Consider the following 15,552-nt stretch of genomic DNA (forward strand, 5'->3'; position numbering starts at 1 on the left):
ACCTATTTTAACGTAAACGAATTTGTACATTATTTCTACCCCGTTTTTAAAGGCTGTATACTTTAAATTTACTTGGTTAAATCTATTAGAATTCGTACGCCAATCAGAAGCATCTGTCAGAATTGGAAAAGCAACTCTCAGCTGACAACCTCCCAGCTGGTCATTACCAACGTACAAAAAATTACACTAGTTACTGCGTCAACTACCTATTGTATATATATTCTTTGTTCAATATGGTCTATTTCTTTACCTTCGTAGAACGTAGATTTTTTCGAATATAATTTAGAATATTTATATAATTCTAAATACATTACATTTTATTACTATTATAAAAATAGAAGCCCATTATAATTATTTTCTTAATTTTTTTTATTGTTTTTATAGATTACGTCTAAATTAATAGTGATATCTTTAAAATGTGTAAATCTAATTTTAAATATAAAACTGATCCCAAAAAAAGTTGGGATTTCTATTTCATACGTTACGAACAGAAATAATATAAGATGTTGAATGAAAGGTTCAACTGATATTGATAGTTTTATTATGTTAAATTTATAATTTCAATTTAAAAACAGGTTCATTCTTTAAAGAAATTTTATTCATTTATGAACGGTAGAATAAATGAAATTTAAATATATTTTAATAAGGCTGATATTTATAGTTTTTTTTTGCAGTTACATTTATATTTTACTCTAAAAATAGTTATTCATGAACATTTTTGTGTTTTATTAAATTTAAATACATATAAATTTAAAATGTATATATATATATGTTATTATTTTTCTAATTTTAACTAAAAATTGAGGAATAAGTTTTTTTTTTTGTAAGAATTTGTAATAAGACGCTCATATCTAGCAATTTTAGAATTTCAAATGTAGAACTTTTTTATTTAAAGGGTTTACGCTAAAAGAAAAATAATTCTACTGATTTAAAATCCCAATCTTATAAAAAAAATAAATTATAAACCAGTCTCAGCCGAAGATAGTACTGTCACATCGAAGAGCAACAAGCATCCTCATAAGAGGAATTGTAAGGAAAATAAAAAGTTCAAGTTTTCCCGTTGTTGCTTTCATAAAGTTAAATATATTAATGTGCACCACTCAAGTTTACCGAGCCCACCGAATGAAGGAGAAATTCAACCCTGTACTTAAAAATGATAACTAAACACTGTGGTGCCCCTACAGGGATTTGATGTGCAGTAAAATCATTAATTTCATTGAGAACAACTGTTACTGCAGTCGCGTGTACTTCAGATGCTTTACGTGCGTTATTATCTTACAAAATACGTATATTAAGCTAGATATTAATGTAAAACAATTCATTCCATCTTACTGCTTTATGAGTGTCTTCTGAAAGTAGAGATAAATTGTTTTTTATTGCGTAATTAAAAACGTTTTTTTTTTCTAAAGCAGTTAGCAGTTTTGCCGGTCATGTAAAATCTCCAATGTAAAATGCATTAGGCAGTTTCTCCAACAAAATTATTAAAATTTTCTTTATTTTAGGTTAAATGAATTATAGCGTTTTGTAGTATTAAAGTGAAATAATTTTAACAAATTTTTCTATTTATTTTGATAATTTACGTGTACGCACGTATAGCGTATTTAATTATAGTAATTTTTCCATAATTAAGACAACTACGTAAATGTGTTGATACATTTTTTTTTTTTTATTATTTAGAAATAATTTTAATAATCATATTTTAGCTCCATATAGGCTGTTATATTTTTATAAATACACTTTACGAGCTACTACTATTCATTCATGTGATTACATATTTTTATGAAACAAACTGTGTGGTGCATAATACACGCGCTTCTCAAAAGCTGATCGATTTGCTGTAACCGTTCCTTGTTAGAGAATTTAACTCCGTTGAGTTGGTAGCGCCGATTTTCTTACGTGATGGGTTCCACTTGGCAACAGGAGTCATTCCAAGTTCGCGTCAGCCATTCGTGTAGCTTGCTATACGGTGTTTTGGATTTATAGTGCAGAGTCGTGTATTCAATTCGGCTGCGAAGCTTGATATATCAAACAGAATGCAACGTTTTATTTATAGTATATCTATTGGAACATTTTTTCACAGTTGACACTGCGATTCGGTGAGTGAATCGATAGTTCATTTCGTTCTTAGTTAGTACAGGATTCGATCAGCTGTCTATGTTATGATTTTTAATCGTCAGGTTTCAGCTGTGCCGAATTTCATTGTTTCTTACTAGTTACTTGTACATATAATAATATCGTTCGTTCTATCATTTTATTAGCGATTTTTACTTATCTTGCATGATTTTTAATTAAATATTTTTAAAATAAGTCCTTTGTTCACCCCTAATTCTATCTTTGATCAGCTGATTACATCTTGATTGCTCAATAAATAAAATTTTGAGATATTTTCAATGAAATGTAATGCGATATTTGAAAAAAAAAAAAAATTAAAATTAAAAAAATAAATATTTGGAGACCTTATTTAAGCTGTTATGTTAAAAAAACACAAAAAAACATAGCTTATAGCGCGCGCGCACACACACACACACACACACACACACACTCATACAAATATATATATACTATAATAATAAATGTCAATAAAAATACAAGTACACTATATTATTTCAGCTGTGTAAAAAAATCTAATTCATTTAACTATTGTGATTTATTGAAACTTTAACTTTCTTTGAAAATCCGTAAGTTTAATATAAATAATTTTTTTTAATGTTCATCTTTCTTCGGATTTACGTACATCTTCATACCTTTAGTCTTTTAATATATATATATTTTTTTGTAATAATGGATTTCACATTGCAACAAATCATATCTGTTTTAATAAATGATTTTCCACTTCAGCAAGTCGTACTAATTTATTGAAATGTTGTAAAATAATCAAATTAGAGAAGTTTTAAAAGGATATATATTATAATAAATATTTGTTTTGTATAAAAAAAGTTTAGTTTGTTAATTTAATTATTTCATATAATTTGGAATATTGTAGAATATAGCCTAAATATTTATTCTATAAATGTTTTGTTTTATTTATATTAAGGATTTTTTTTCTGTGTAGTCTTAAAATGGCCTATGATAGAGATGTTTTTAAACAATTTTAATTATTACGCTATATGGTTAAATTTGGAATTTTTAATTATATTTACAAAGCTATTGTAGTTCAAAATTTGTTTACGTAAAATAAAAATTTATATTTATTTTTCGCAAAATATATTTTTAGTAGGATAAATAATATAATTGGTTAATAATAAAATATCCATACTTTTTATCGTTAAATGAATAATTATTTATTAGAAGAATCGCAGTTTTATTCCAGGATAATTATAAATATATTTTTAATCTTTCTGAATTAATAATGGTTGTATTTAATATTTACTCTGATTCTTAATGCACAGACAAATACACACCTAGGCCTACGTATTACGTAGGCAGCCTTTTGTACACGTATATCAAAATTGTTTTGAAATATAAATTATTAATAGATAAATAAAAAACCGTAAAAATACATCTGAGTAATGACGTATAAGTTACGAAATTAGGCACGAAAATATAATTTAACAAAGATACTTAAATTGTTAGGCGTATTCTTAACTCGCTCCCATTTTATGTAGGTCTATTGTCTCTTTCTTATGTGGTTATTCCAGAGTTAGTTACAAAAAAAACCTATCTCTGCATGAGACAAGTGACTAATTTAGATATTATTTTATATATTTTTTAATTTTTAAATTTTTTAACCAGTAAATTAATTTTTTGTTACACTGAGCACTGGTTGATTTTTTATTTTTATTTTTTTCTACTAATCATCTTTAATTTTCTTCAGTTTTAAAGAAAATATTCGTTAATTATTTACGTTACCGTTTTACATTTAGGTCTCAAAGAAAATGTAGGATGAGACTATTTCGTATAGCCTGCGTATTAATTTATTAATATTTATAACTTTAATTATTGTTTGGCTTCATATTATATATCTATAAAACATATTTTATGAAATAATTTATTTTAGATTTTTCCCTTTTCCACGTAGACGACAACGAGCTGTTATTTAATTGCATTTACATTAAACACTAGTGTTAAAATTTTAACTTTTGATTAGACGATTAATAAAAATAAAATAACAATCTACTTAAAAACGTACGAGTAATTATAAATTAAAAATAACTTGAAAGAGAAGTAAAAAAAACACTATTTTATTGAGATTAAAATGTACGTATTAAAAAAATAATACAGGTGTCCTATAAGTTTCCATACGGAGAAAAATAAACATTTTTTTACGAAAATCATTTTTATTTATACAATATGCTGTACTACCGTTGTTTTTAAAACACATTTCGATGCGTGTTCCCCACTGTTAAAGAACACGTAACCCCATAGGTTTCCATACATAGGAGAAATTAACATTTTTTTTTTTACGAATAGATCTATTTTTTATGCCTTTAAAGGCGTTGCTGATACGTTCCTTGAGATGATTTATGTTTTGTATCTTTTCTCGATACGCTTCATAAAATACATTTATTTTTTCCTACGTATGGAATCTTATGGGACACTGTATATATGCCTATATTTATTATTAGTTTTAAGTATTATGTAAGTTCTGTATGGGTTTTATATTTATATAAAGTTTTAATAAATTATTTTTATTCTGAGCTGTAGGTTTATGAACTTGAATTTATTATGTATTTAAGTTAATAGTTCTCAAACGGAGTATGCATTGATAACCAGAGATCTATGTAAAGGTGTTTCAGATAAAGCGGCCCGTTTCCATTATGAGGCGGGTGGATACGATTAAGAAACTGATTATACTTAATAAAATAATATAATTATACCGATGCGATGCCAGAGAATTATAATATAATTAAAAGAACATATATAATTAGGACCAGCACAGGATTATTTTCGTGTTTATTGAATAGGCTCCCGATACTTTCACTAATTTGGAGGAGGAAATGCTGTTTTTTTATACGATACAGTTTGAATTTTGAAGTCTTTTTTTTGTTTTCACATTCAAACAAAGAACTAAATCCGAACAGAATTATGGGAGATGCAAAGTGGAGTGGATGGTCTCAAAAATCTTTTCAAATTGTGACAAATCAACAAAAATAAATTAATGAATTATTTTCGTTTTTTTTTCAACCGGCGTTGAAAAAATTCGTTGTTATTATTAATTATTTTTTAAATAAAAGTTTTATTTTTATAGGAAAACTTATTAAATTATTATTTAATGTAGATACTATTTTGTTTATTTGTCTTTGTACTTCAGTATTATGTTTGCCCCCCCCCCTCCCGTATAGGGATGTAAGGTTCTGTTGTTGTAGCATAAATATAATGTTGCCTTACACATATAAGAAAGATTTTCTTCTACAGCACGTAGACAGATCAGTAATTTTTAAATCAAATGTTAGAATAATGTTGGATAATGATTAATTTTTATTTTCAATGAAAAGTGATGATATAATTTAAAAAAAAAATTAAAGTATGAATTTTCATCCATATGTATTTGGAATTAATATTTGAAAGTAGAAATGCATGTCTTGCGTGTGTAATATACTCGCACATTATCGACGGATATTATTAAATTCAGAGATTATTAAAAAAAGAATAATTTCTATTTTTAATAATATTATTCCAAGATATAATTTACAATGTTGTAGTTCATTTATTGATGATGTGTAAAATAATAGCTTGAAACGCTCGTCTAGATTAGACTTTTTTTGGTAAATTCTACTCTAGATTTTTTTTTTGTTAACTATTTATAGATATATACATTTAAAGCAATTTACAAAATGGAAACGCGTAAACAAAATTATTATTTATGCAGTGTCAAATATATAAAATGTATATTACAGTTGATAACTTTATAGGTTTGATTAAATCTAACTGCTTTATTTTCACAGTAACTTGAATAAAATATTAATCGAGTTTAATTAATTTTTTGTGTTACGTATATATTACTTGTTCGTATGATAAAATTTATATATATATATATATATATATATAGTATTAATATATATATATATATATATTCAATTCGAAAATAGGTCGTAGTAATTTCTATAAAACAATGTTGTTTTTTCTCTTTTCTTTAAACAATTATGCTCAATCACTCTTTTCAAACATTATAACATAGTTTTTATTCTGTTAAATCGTGGAATAATATTCCACGCCAAAACTGCAAGCTTATGTGGAGGAGAATTAATTATGAAAGGAGAAAAAAAATCAACGGTAACAAAACTTATATAAATATCATTTAAGTATCTCAGAGTATACGGTTATTATTATTTTTTTAAATTTAATTTAGGTTAACTTACTTCATTTGTAACGTAATGGAAATAAATATTTTTCTTAATGTAGCGTATTTAACTGTTATGGGTGCTTCATTCATTAATTAAATAGTACCTTACATTACATTAACCGATCAGTTCAAATGATGTAGAATAACAAAAAAGATTTTGTGTTTAACGTTTAGTTTTTTTTGTTTTTTTTTTGTATATATAATGTACAATTTTTTATTCGATGACGTAAGATTTTTTTCTTGTATTTTCTACTTATGACAATTTTATGTTTTATTTTTAATTTCTTATATCTTTATTGCATATTTTATTATTATCGTTACTGCGGTTATTATTATCTTCTTTTTTTTTTAATTTCATACGGTTACTGTAAATAATCTTGTTTTAATAGCTTATTCTTCGCAATAATAATAATGTTTTATGTAGTACTTATACTTTTACTAGATCTATGTCACAGTTACCGACTTTGAATTATCCTTATTTTAAATCAGGTAATGCCTTCTTTAATTCGCACATCTATTGTACGCAGCGTAGGTTAAAAATGAAGTGTGATGTTCCAGATGGAAGAAGCATTTTCAGTTTATTATTAGACTGTATATTATTCAAATGTGGCGTTAAATAGGCAAATGGTTCTGATGAGATGCACCAGTACTTTTATTGGAGTTTATATTTTACTTTCAACAAATTAGGTTATCCTGAAGAAGTTTTCAAAATGTACTTAAAAACATTTTTTTTAAAATTATTTTGATTTTTGCAAGTGTTAGATACCTATTCAATTACAATAGTAGCATGAGTAATAATACTAATGATTTGATCCCAAGCCTTACGCCTGATAATAACGAATATTAAATAAATATTATAATTAAGTATGTAAGTAGTCTTAATTTCAATTGGAAGCCAGACGGTTTATATATCAGTTAAATACTTTCACTTACCTTAAAATTGTGGGAACGGAAGAGATTTTTCCTTTTGAAACACTTTACCTGTTGTCAGATGACTCTTTATTCTTTGAAGAAAAGTAATTTTTGTTGCCGCGTATGTTTAAGCCGAAAAAACGTAATCGTTAAGCAGTCATGTCCCACTCCTTTTTTTCCTGTTTAGCCTTCGGAAATCACCGTCAGGTATTACTTCAGAGGATATATATGAGTGTAAGTGATGTGTAGTCTTGTACAGTCTCAGATCGACTATTCCTGAGATGTGTGGTTAATTGAAACCCATCCACCAAAGAACACCTGTATCCACAATCTAGTATTCAAATCCGTATAAAAGCAACTGCCTTTACTAGGATTTGAATGTTGGAACTCTCGACTTCGAATTCAGCTGATTTGCGAAGACGTATTCACTGCTAGACCAAACCGGTGGGTTCATGCCCCGCTCCTATCTCGATAAAACTCTACGATCTCTGGATGGATTACATCCGGGATGGATACTGACTGGCCGAAGAAATCTGTACTTTGGTGGGGTTGTTTTTCTTGTACTTGAGATTTGTTTCCTTTCTCACCACCCATCCCTTTTTTGTCATTTTGGATCCGACGGATCCAGCTAGAAACATGAAAATTCTATGCTAAAGATAATAATGGGAGTGTAGAGCCAGCGCACCATTAGTGTAATTTTGTGGGAGAGGACTGCCAATAAATCGACCAGGAGATTATTCCTATCCGTTGGTTCTACAATAAGCTTAGTACTTAACCTGCCTATGGAATGTAATTAATGTTAATGTTTTTTTATTGTATTCAGTTAGCTTATAGAGTGAAGAATAATAAACAAACGTTGCGTTTGTGTTAGTGAATTTGTCATGATTATGCTGAGTCACGTCCCTTGTATCAGTGCTGATTCACAACGCGGCCATTGAGATATAAAACATTATAGTCATTACTCATATACAGAGTGTGCCATATAAAACGCAACCCATCAATCACTCATCCATGAATTTTCAAAAGTCAAGCTTACTCCTCTACTCGTTACTGAAATGGACTCGTCCAACATCTGAACATCGCGGCGACGCCGTAGAACACTACCGATAGTAACAACAATGCAATCATAACGTTCAGTGTATTGCTACAGACAAGGTGGTGTTTTCGCTAGATGAACGTGTTTTCATTGTTGAGTCGTACTTCAGTACGAAATCAGCGGTTGCAGTGGAAGATTTGTTTCGCCATAATAAGTACCCGGATAAACCAGCTCCTAGCAAAACATCAGTATTAAGGTTAGTTGCAAAATTTAGAGAGACCGGTTCTGTTAATAACAAGGAACACAAAAGATCTGCGTCAGTGTTGAATACAGATACAGTCGCTGAAATCAAAGACCGATTACTCGCCTCGCCAAATAAATCGATCAGACGTTTGTTTGTCTGCTGAAATTAATTTGTCTAAATCAACTGTTCATCGGGCGACCGAACAATTACAATTACAACCTTATCGCATTCAAAAGGTTCATCAAATTCTTGAGCCTGACAAAGAAAAACGGCTACAATATTGTCAACGGTTCCCTCGATTTCTGCGTGAGGGAATTAATGTTATGGATTCGTTATTTTTCACAGATGAAGCACGGTTTCATTTGGATGGCTACGTAAACAGCCAAAACAGTTGAATTTGGAGCGCTGAAAATCCCCACGTTTATCACGAAAAACAATTACACCCGCACAAGTCGGGCGTGTGGTGCGCGATATCGCGGAACAAAATAATCGGTCCTATTTTTTCGAGTACACCATTAATGCAGAACGATATCAGGATATTTTATTTCAGTTCATTGCACTCTTGGAAGAGAAAGACGGACACTGCTGGCTACAACATGACGGTGCGACATCGCACTACGCAGGCTCAACTTCTGATTTCGTCGAGGAATTCTTTGGTAATCGTATTATCGGTCGAGGCTTGTGGCCACCAAGATCTCCAGATTTGACTGCGGTGGATTTTTTTCTATGGCGTTACTTCAAAGAAAAAGCCTATAGCAACAAACCACGAACACTTGAACAATTGAAAGTCAATATTGAACAAGCTGTATTAAATATCCAGCCACAAACTTTGAAAAAAGTTGCAGGAAACGCTGTAAAAAGAATTTAAGTTTGTGTTCAGGAAGATGGCGGCCACTTCCATCATTTACTCCAAATGTAAGGTAATGGATGGTAATAATAAAAATTACATTTACATTTACACATGCCTTTTTATTATTTCAATACTTACTAATATAAGGTTGGGTTGCGTTTTATATGGGACACTCTGTATTAGTCACCGTACAATTTATGTGTCATATAGTAGTCGATGTAATCAAAAGTTTATATAACGTTATGTCCTCTCAGTTCTATTAAAACCCTTGATTTTTTCATATGATCAGCCGTTTGTTCTCGTGCTCAATTTTTTGTGTTTCTGTTACCATTAAGTCGGGCTGAAAGACACATCATTTTAAATGCTTACAAAAGCGAATTACAGAGTAATCCAAAGGCATTGATTTTGGATGTCTTTAATAAACTGCTAACATAAATGGAAGTTGTGCTGCTTCAGTGAACAGTGTGATTCGCGAATCTGAATCTACTAATGAATTACGATTTTCTAAAAAACCAAAAACCTAGCGGGTCAATTGGAGAAGAAGTTGACGATTTTGATAAAAACGCAATTCGTAAAAAGTACACGAATTTTATATAAGAAATGGTTTAGCGATGTATTACCTCCTCTGGAAGATAATTTGGTTATTGTCTTTGACAACCGAATTATTCATGTAAAAAGGAAAAACTTCCAGCCGCGTCTTGGAAAAAGAATGATAACAAAATGTGGTAAGTTCAAAAGGTGTGAATTTTGAAGACGATGGACTTAACTTCAGATTATTACAAAGGGTTTTGCAAATTAAAAGTAATTTTAATGTATATAAAATAGATGACTTAGCAAAATACAGTTGCAAAACCGTGCTTCGATTACATCCCTATCATTGTGTACTCAACCCGATCGAGATAATTTGGGGACAAATCAAAAGTTACGTAGCGTCAGAAAATACTGCTTTTAAAATATCTGATATTAAAAATTTATGCTTAAAAGCCATCGATAAAACAGGCCAGAAGGAATGGAAAAACTGTATAAAACCATTTAACGGATACTATTGTATCAAATTATTGGGAATCGGATAATATAATAGAAAACAAAATTGAGTCTCTCGTTATATCCTTAATATTGACAGCTACGGATTTCTCGCAATCAGATGACAAAAACTTAATTGAATCTTTTATTTGTTTATTATTGTAGGAATTTAATCTAAGATATTAGTGAAGTTTTACTGTTTGTGGACAGATGACAATTTCATAACTCTTAAAAAACTCAAATAAATTGTCTTAATTTATTTAAATTTAAAACATATATAATATTTTTAAATGTAATAGCGCGTGGTTAATGAATATTTACGTGTGTAGTTTATTTTATATGCATGAGGATTTACAGGCGATGCTTGTGAATCGGCTGTCTGTACAGTCATACGCGCAGTTTGTTTACTGTACAAGCTGAATAAGATATAGTTTATTTACTCGTATATCTGAGTTTTCTTCAAGCTCTATCGTAATCAGCATTATCTACTTCATTTGGTTCATTACGTAATACGCTCCGATTTTTTTAAATGTCTTTCACATATAGTATTGTATCTTTCAGAATCGTCAGTTTGAAAGGGAAAAAGAGAATAAGGGGGAGGAATATACATAAATATATTCATAGAAACTTAATCGGATGCACGGTATCCACGAAGTGCAAGTCGGAAATAACAAAATACATGTACACCCCAACAGATATTATCTGTACGGTATTAAAACAAAATCGATTGAAAAGATATTAACTGGGGAAAGTATCATCTCTACTCACCACACAAAAACAAACTGATATTACTGCCATGTACGCGGTAGAATATAAGTGTCCGAAGAAGGGTTATTACTAAGTGTAATAAAATTAGTTGTATCTTGATTATGAAAAGTGTAAATTTCAGAGGGAGTTGGTTCAGACTGCTATTGTGGCTACGTAAAAAGTTTATTTTGGTCTCCATGTATCCAGTGTCCAGTTTGAAATCGTGCAGGGTGAATGCTAATCACACATTGTTTAACGAAGAGTAATACACGTTTGTGTGTTGGATTAAATTCTTTCGCATTGAAGAAATAAGATAAATTATTGGTATGTACGTACTATATTTTGAAACAAATAAAAATTATTAAAAAACGTTATGATAAAACTGGAAAATGAGGAAAGAAAAATAAGTAGTGGGGTTCAATGTTTATACATATGCATTAAACATCAGGAAAAAATAAATAAAAAGTAATACGTAAATAAAATCAACAAAATAATCGTCTTAATGATTTTGTTTAAGTTATATTTATTTTTTTCTATTTAATTATGGTTTGTTTTTTAGTATTCGTTTATTTGGTTGTTTTTATATTAGAATATTTTTTTATAATTCAGAGAAATTTATAGATTTTAGTTGTTTATTCTTCTATTTGTCATGTAGGAATGGTTATTTATGGTTTTTGACCATAACTAGATTGGGTTTATAGTACTTAATTCCCAGTTAGCTTATAGAGTTCAACCCACCGGATTGGTCTAGTAGTGAACGCGCCTTCCCAAATCAGCTGATTTGGAAGTCAAGAGTTCCAGCGTTCAAGTCCTAGTAAAGTCAGTTATTTTTACACGGATTTGAATTCTAGATCGTGGATACCGGTGTTCTTTGGTGGTTAGGTTTCAATTAACCACACATCTCAGGAACGGTCGAACTGAGAATGTACAAGACTACACTTCATTTACACTCATACATATCATCCTCATTCATCCTCTGAAGTATTATCTAAACGGTAGTTACCGGAGGCTAAACAGGAAAAAGAAAGAAAGAAAGAAAGCTTATAGAGAGTTCAAGTAAGCAGGCTGCAGGTACGATTGTTCAGGCGGCCGATTCACAAGCATCTCCTGTAAATCTTTATGCATGCAAAAGAAACAACGCGACATTAATATTCAGTAACCGTGCGCCATTATTTTACATAAATTATAAATATATTTTAAATTTAAATAAATTAAGACATGATAAACGATCAATAAATATTTTTTACCTTGTTCTGGACATCTGATAATCCATTAGTATTTATTTATTAAAATTTTTTATTGTTACGTAGTTTCCTTGAGTTTTTTAAAAGTTATAAAGTCGTCAGTTGTCCACTAATAGTAAAAATTCAATAATATTTTAGATTAAATTTCTATGATAATAAAAAAATAATAACTTCAATTCAGTTTTCGTCATCTGAGTGCGATAAATCCTTAGTGCTGTCATTATTAAGAGATACAATGGCAGGCTCGATTTTGTTTTTTATTATATTATCCACTCCTCAATAGTTTGGTTCAGCAGCATCCGTTACATGTTTTATACAGTTTTTCCATTCCTTCTATCCCGTTTTATCGACGGCTTTCAAGCATAAATTTTTAACATCAAACTTTTTAAAAGTAGCATTTTGTAAGGCTACGTACGTTTTGATTTGTCCCCGACTTAACTCTGTTAGGTTGAGTTCAAAATGATTATAGTGCTGTATATTAACATGGCCGCGTTGTGAATCGGCATTGATGCGAGGAACGTGACTCAGCAGAATCACGGCGAACTCACTCGCACACAAAAGCAACGTTTGTCACTCTATAATCTAACTGAAAACAGTATAGTTGGTTCTGTTTCTTTTATGGTTGCTCATGGATTTGTTTTTTTCTGGTCTTTTTATTTAATTGGTATTGTTTATGATCGTTTGGACAGACGTAGATTTTTTATTGTTAGAGGTCTTTTAAATTATTTGGTTCTTTAAAATTGTTTTTATTTATTTATTTTTTACACGGTTAATGTATTTCGTCTGTTTCTTGTGTATCAGTTTTCCTATAAGCCTGTCTCAGATAATTTCTTTTTCCTTAGATTTGTTGTTAAATGAAATAATACTTACTATGATACTATTTTTATTTATAATAATAGATGTGTGTAATAATATGCAAAATTATTTATGAACATAAACCGTTAAAATAACATATGACGTTTTAAATACTAAAGTATTGAGGATAATTTATTTAGTTAATCATTAAGAACATTATTGGGGCTAACGCTCGTAAAAATCATACTTCCAGGCATCATAAGTGTCGAGCGGAGTGTAAAATGAGATATAGTAATGAGTCATTTTTGTACTAAAAATGCGAGTGGGTTTTAATTGTTTGCATATGTAAGTTCTCGACAAAAATATCAGTTCGTATTCGTAGAAAATCTATTTAACTTTGTTCGTTACAGTGTAGTATTTTTTTTAACCGAACAATAAATTTTTGTATTAGTAATTAAATTTATTTAGCGACCGAAGTTTTATTTCGGGTCAGAAATTCAGTACTCTCTACTGTTTTAATTTGAATTATAAAATCGTTATTGCATAGTCGTAAGATGTTTTTTGTATACTTAAAAATAAGATAGAGGAGTAACCTTCGTTCAGATCGAGTTTTTGGACCGAAGTAAATAATTATTATACAAAATATATTATTATATGTAAGTATATGTAATACGCGTAATGCATAAGCGTAACACTAGTCGATTGTAACACAAATTCAAAAAGCGAGAATGCTTTTTTAAATTATCAGTTCAACCTGAGGGCTAGAGTGTTGCTTCATACCGGGTGATGCATTGACGAAGCAGTATAAAGCTGTTTGTAAAATTAAACCTTAAATTAAAAGGCCGATTCAGTTAAAACGATGGTCCATGGGCGTCTGTGGGTCGTTCTAGCCTCTATTGTAACGATTAGTCTTACAAAAATTACGGAAGAATAAATGCATTAGGCCCACCTACAAAATAATTTAGGTATCTGCGGTTAACAAAAGCAAGGCATCCTGGCTAGCGCTAAGCTGTGGACTTATCCCAGTTTTTATTACACGCATAGAACACTGCGATAATCGTCTTCAGGTTCCTTCTTATTCTACTCATCTGGTCTATTAGTAATTAGTTCAACACATAAATATTAAATTCATTACCAGTCAGCCCACATTATTATTATTTTTTTTAGTTATTTCCTTACTGTAATTACATGTAGAAATATATTTTAATGATCGTGCGTAACAGTATGTTTTACTTTTTTTATTTTTACGAAAACATTGTTTATCGTTTTTTCCAAAAAAAATTAACTTTCCCAAACAATTATTGTCTTTATTTTTCAGACAATAGATATAATTAAAACAATTTTTTTTTTATGAGAAAATAACTAAAAACAGTTTGTTTTATTATTTAGTTCTTACGGTAAAATACAAACCCTTTCCCGTTTACATTATTAGTTTATCTTACGGTATTGTATTATATATGGTGTTAACCATACCGGTCGCGTTATATCATTGCAGGTGTGTTTGAAGCTTAATAATTCAATTCGCTTTATAATTAAGGCAAAAAGGTCAGGATAGTTTATTTTATTCCGTAATATTGAAATTTTTCCCAAAAGATAAAAACAAGTAAAGGAGAGATTAAAAAGAATTCCATTTTTGAATACGTTTTATGTTTTGTTGATTTTATATCTGCTTGAAACGCGTAAAAATGTTTAAAAATATAATTTTTTTCTCATTTTTCTTGCTTTAGGCGCTTTTTGAAAAGTTAGATGAATTAATTAGAACAGTTACCGGGTAATTTTTTCAAGTAATAGCTTTTTATCTGTGAATGATGTTTATTTTTAAGAATTAAAATAACTGATTTATTTGTTTCGATGAATAAATATGAATTTATGTATAGTAATGAAAAACGATCACAACTATTGCTACGTTACGAGTGTAGTGATATTTGTAAATAAAATGTCTTATTAGCAGTAGTCCGCAAGAAAGGCTATGTATGTGTTATTACGTTATCATTACTTCAGTTTCATTACGTTGTCAGGTACTTTTCTCTCTTGTTAAAATTTAATAAATTATTAGTTATTTCAAAAGCAATTTGTTTGTATGTAGAAAAAAATAGACTGATATTTACGACATACGTATTGGTATCCGTAAAAAATTTCAGCAAAATTGGTTTGTAAATAAAATCCTTACAGCCAATCAAAGACTTAAACCGCTTCATAGAATATCTATAAAAATTTAGTATTTAACAATATTTTTGAAATCCCTGACCCGTGTTATCATTCTGAAAAGCACATATCATTTTCAGTTATAATATATAATATAGTATGTGGTTTTTTAAACATCTTGTGACGGTGTATTCTCCGTTTAATTCCGATAAATGTTTGTTAACTAATTTTTTTCTGCTCAATCTTACAAGGAATTTTAATCACTTAGCTTAA

The 15,552-nt window shown here is 29.4% G+C and overlaps 1 protein-coding gene across 2 annotated transcripts in view; it reads left to right on the forward strand.

Moving 5' to 3' along the window:
* Positions 1-1,933: 1,933 nt before the first annotated feature.
* atos (atos homolog atossa) overlaps positions 1,934-15,552 on the forward strand; it is a 379,961-nt gene continuing 366,342 nt past the window's right edge. For both annotated transcript variants that reach the window (XM_075363639.1, XM_075363640.1), the window contains exon 1: positions 1,934-2,096. The gene's annotated coding sequence lies outside the window, so the exon portion shown is untranslated. The remainder of the gene's footprint in view (positions 2,097-15,552) is intronic.

The sequence above is a fragment of the Lycorma delicatula genome, chromosome 4 (assembly GCF_047948215.1).
Source record: "Lycorma delicatula isolate Av1 chromosome 4, ASM4794821v1, whole genome shotgun sequence".
Classification (NCBI taxonomy): Eukaryota; Metazoa; Arthropoda; class Insecta; order Hemiptera; family Fulgoridae; genus Lycorma; species Lycorma delicatula.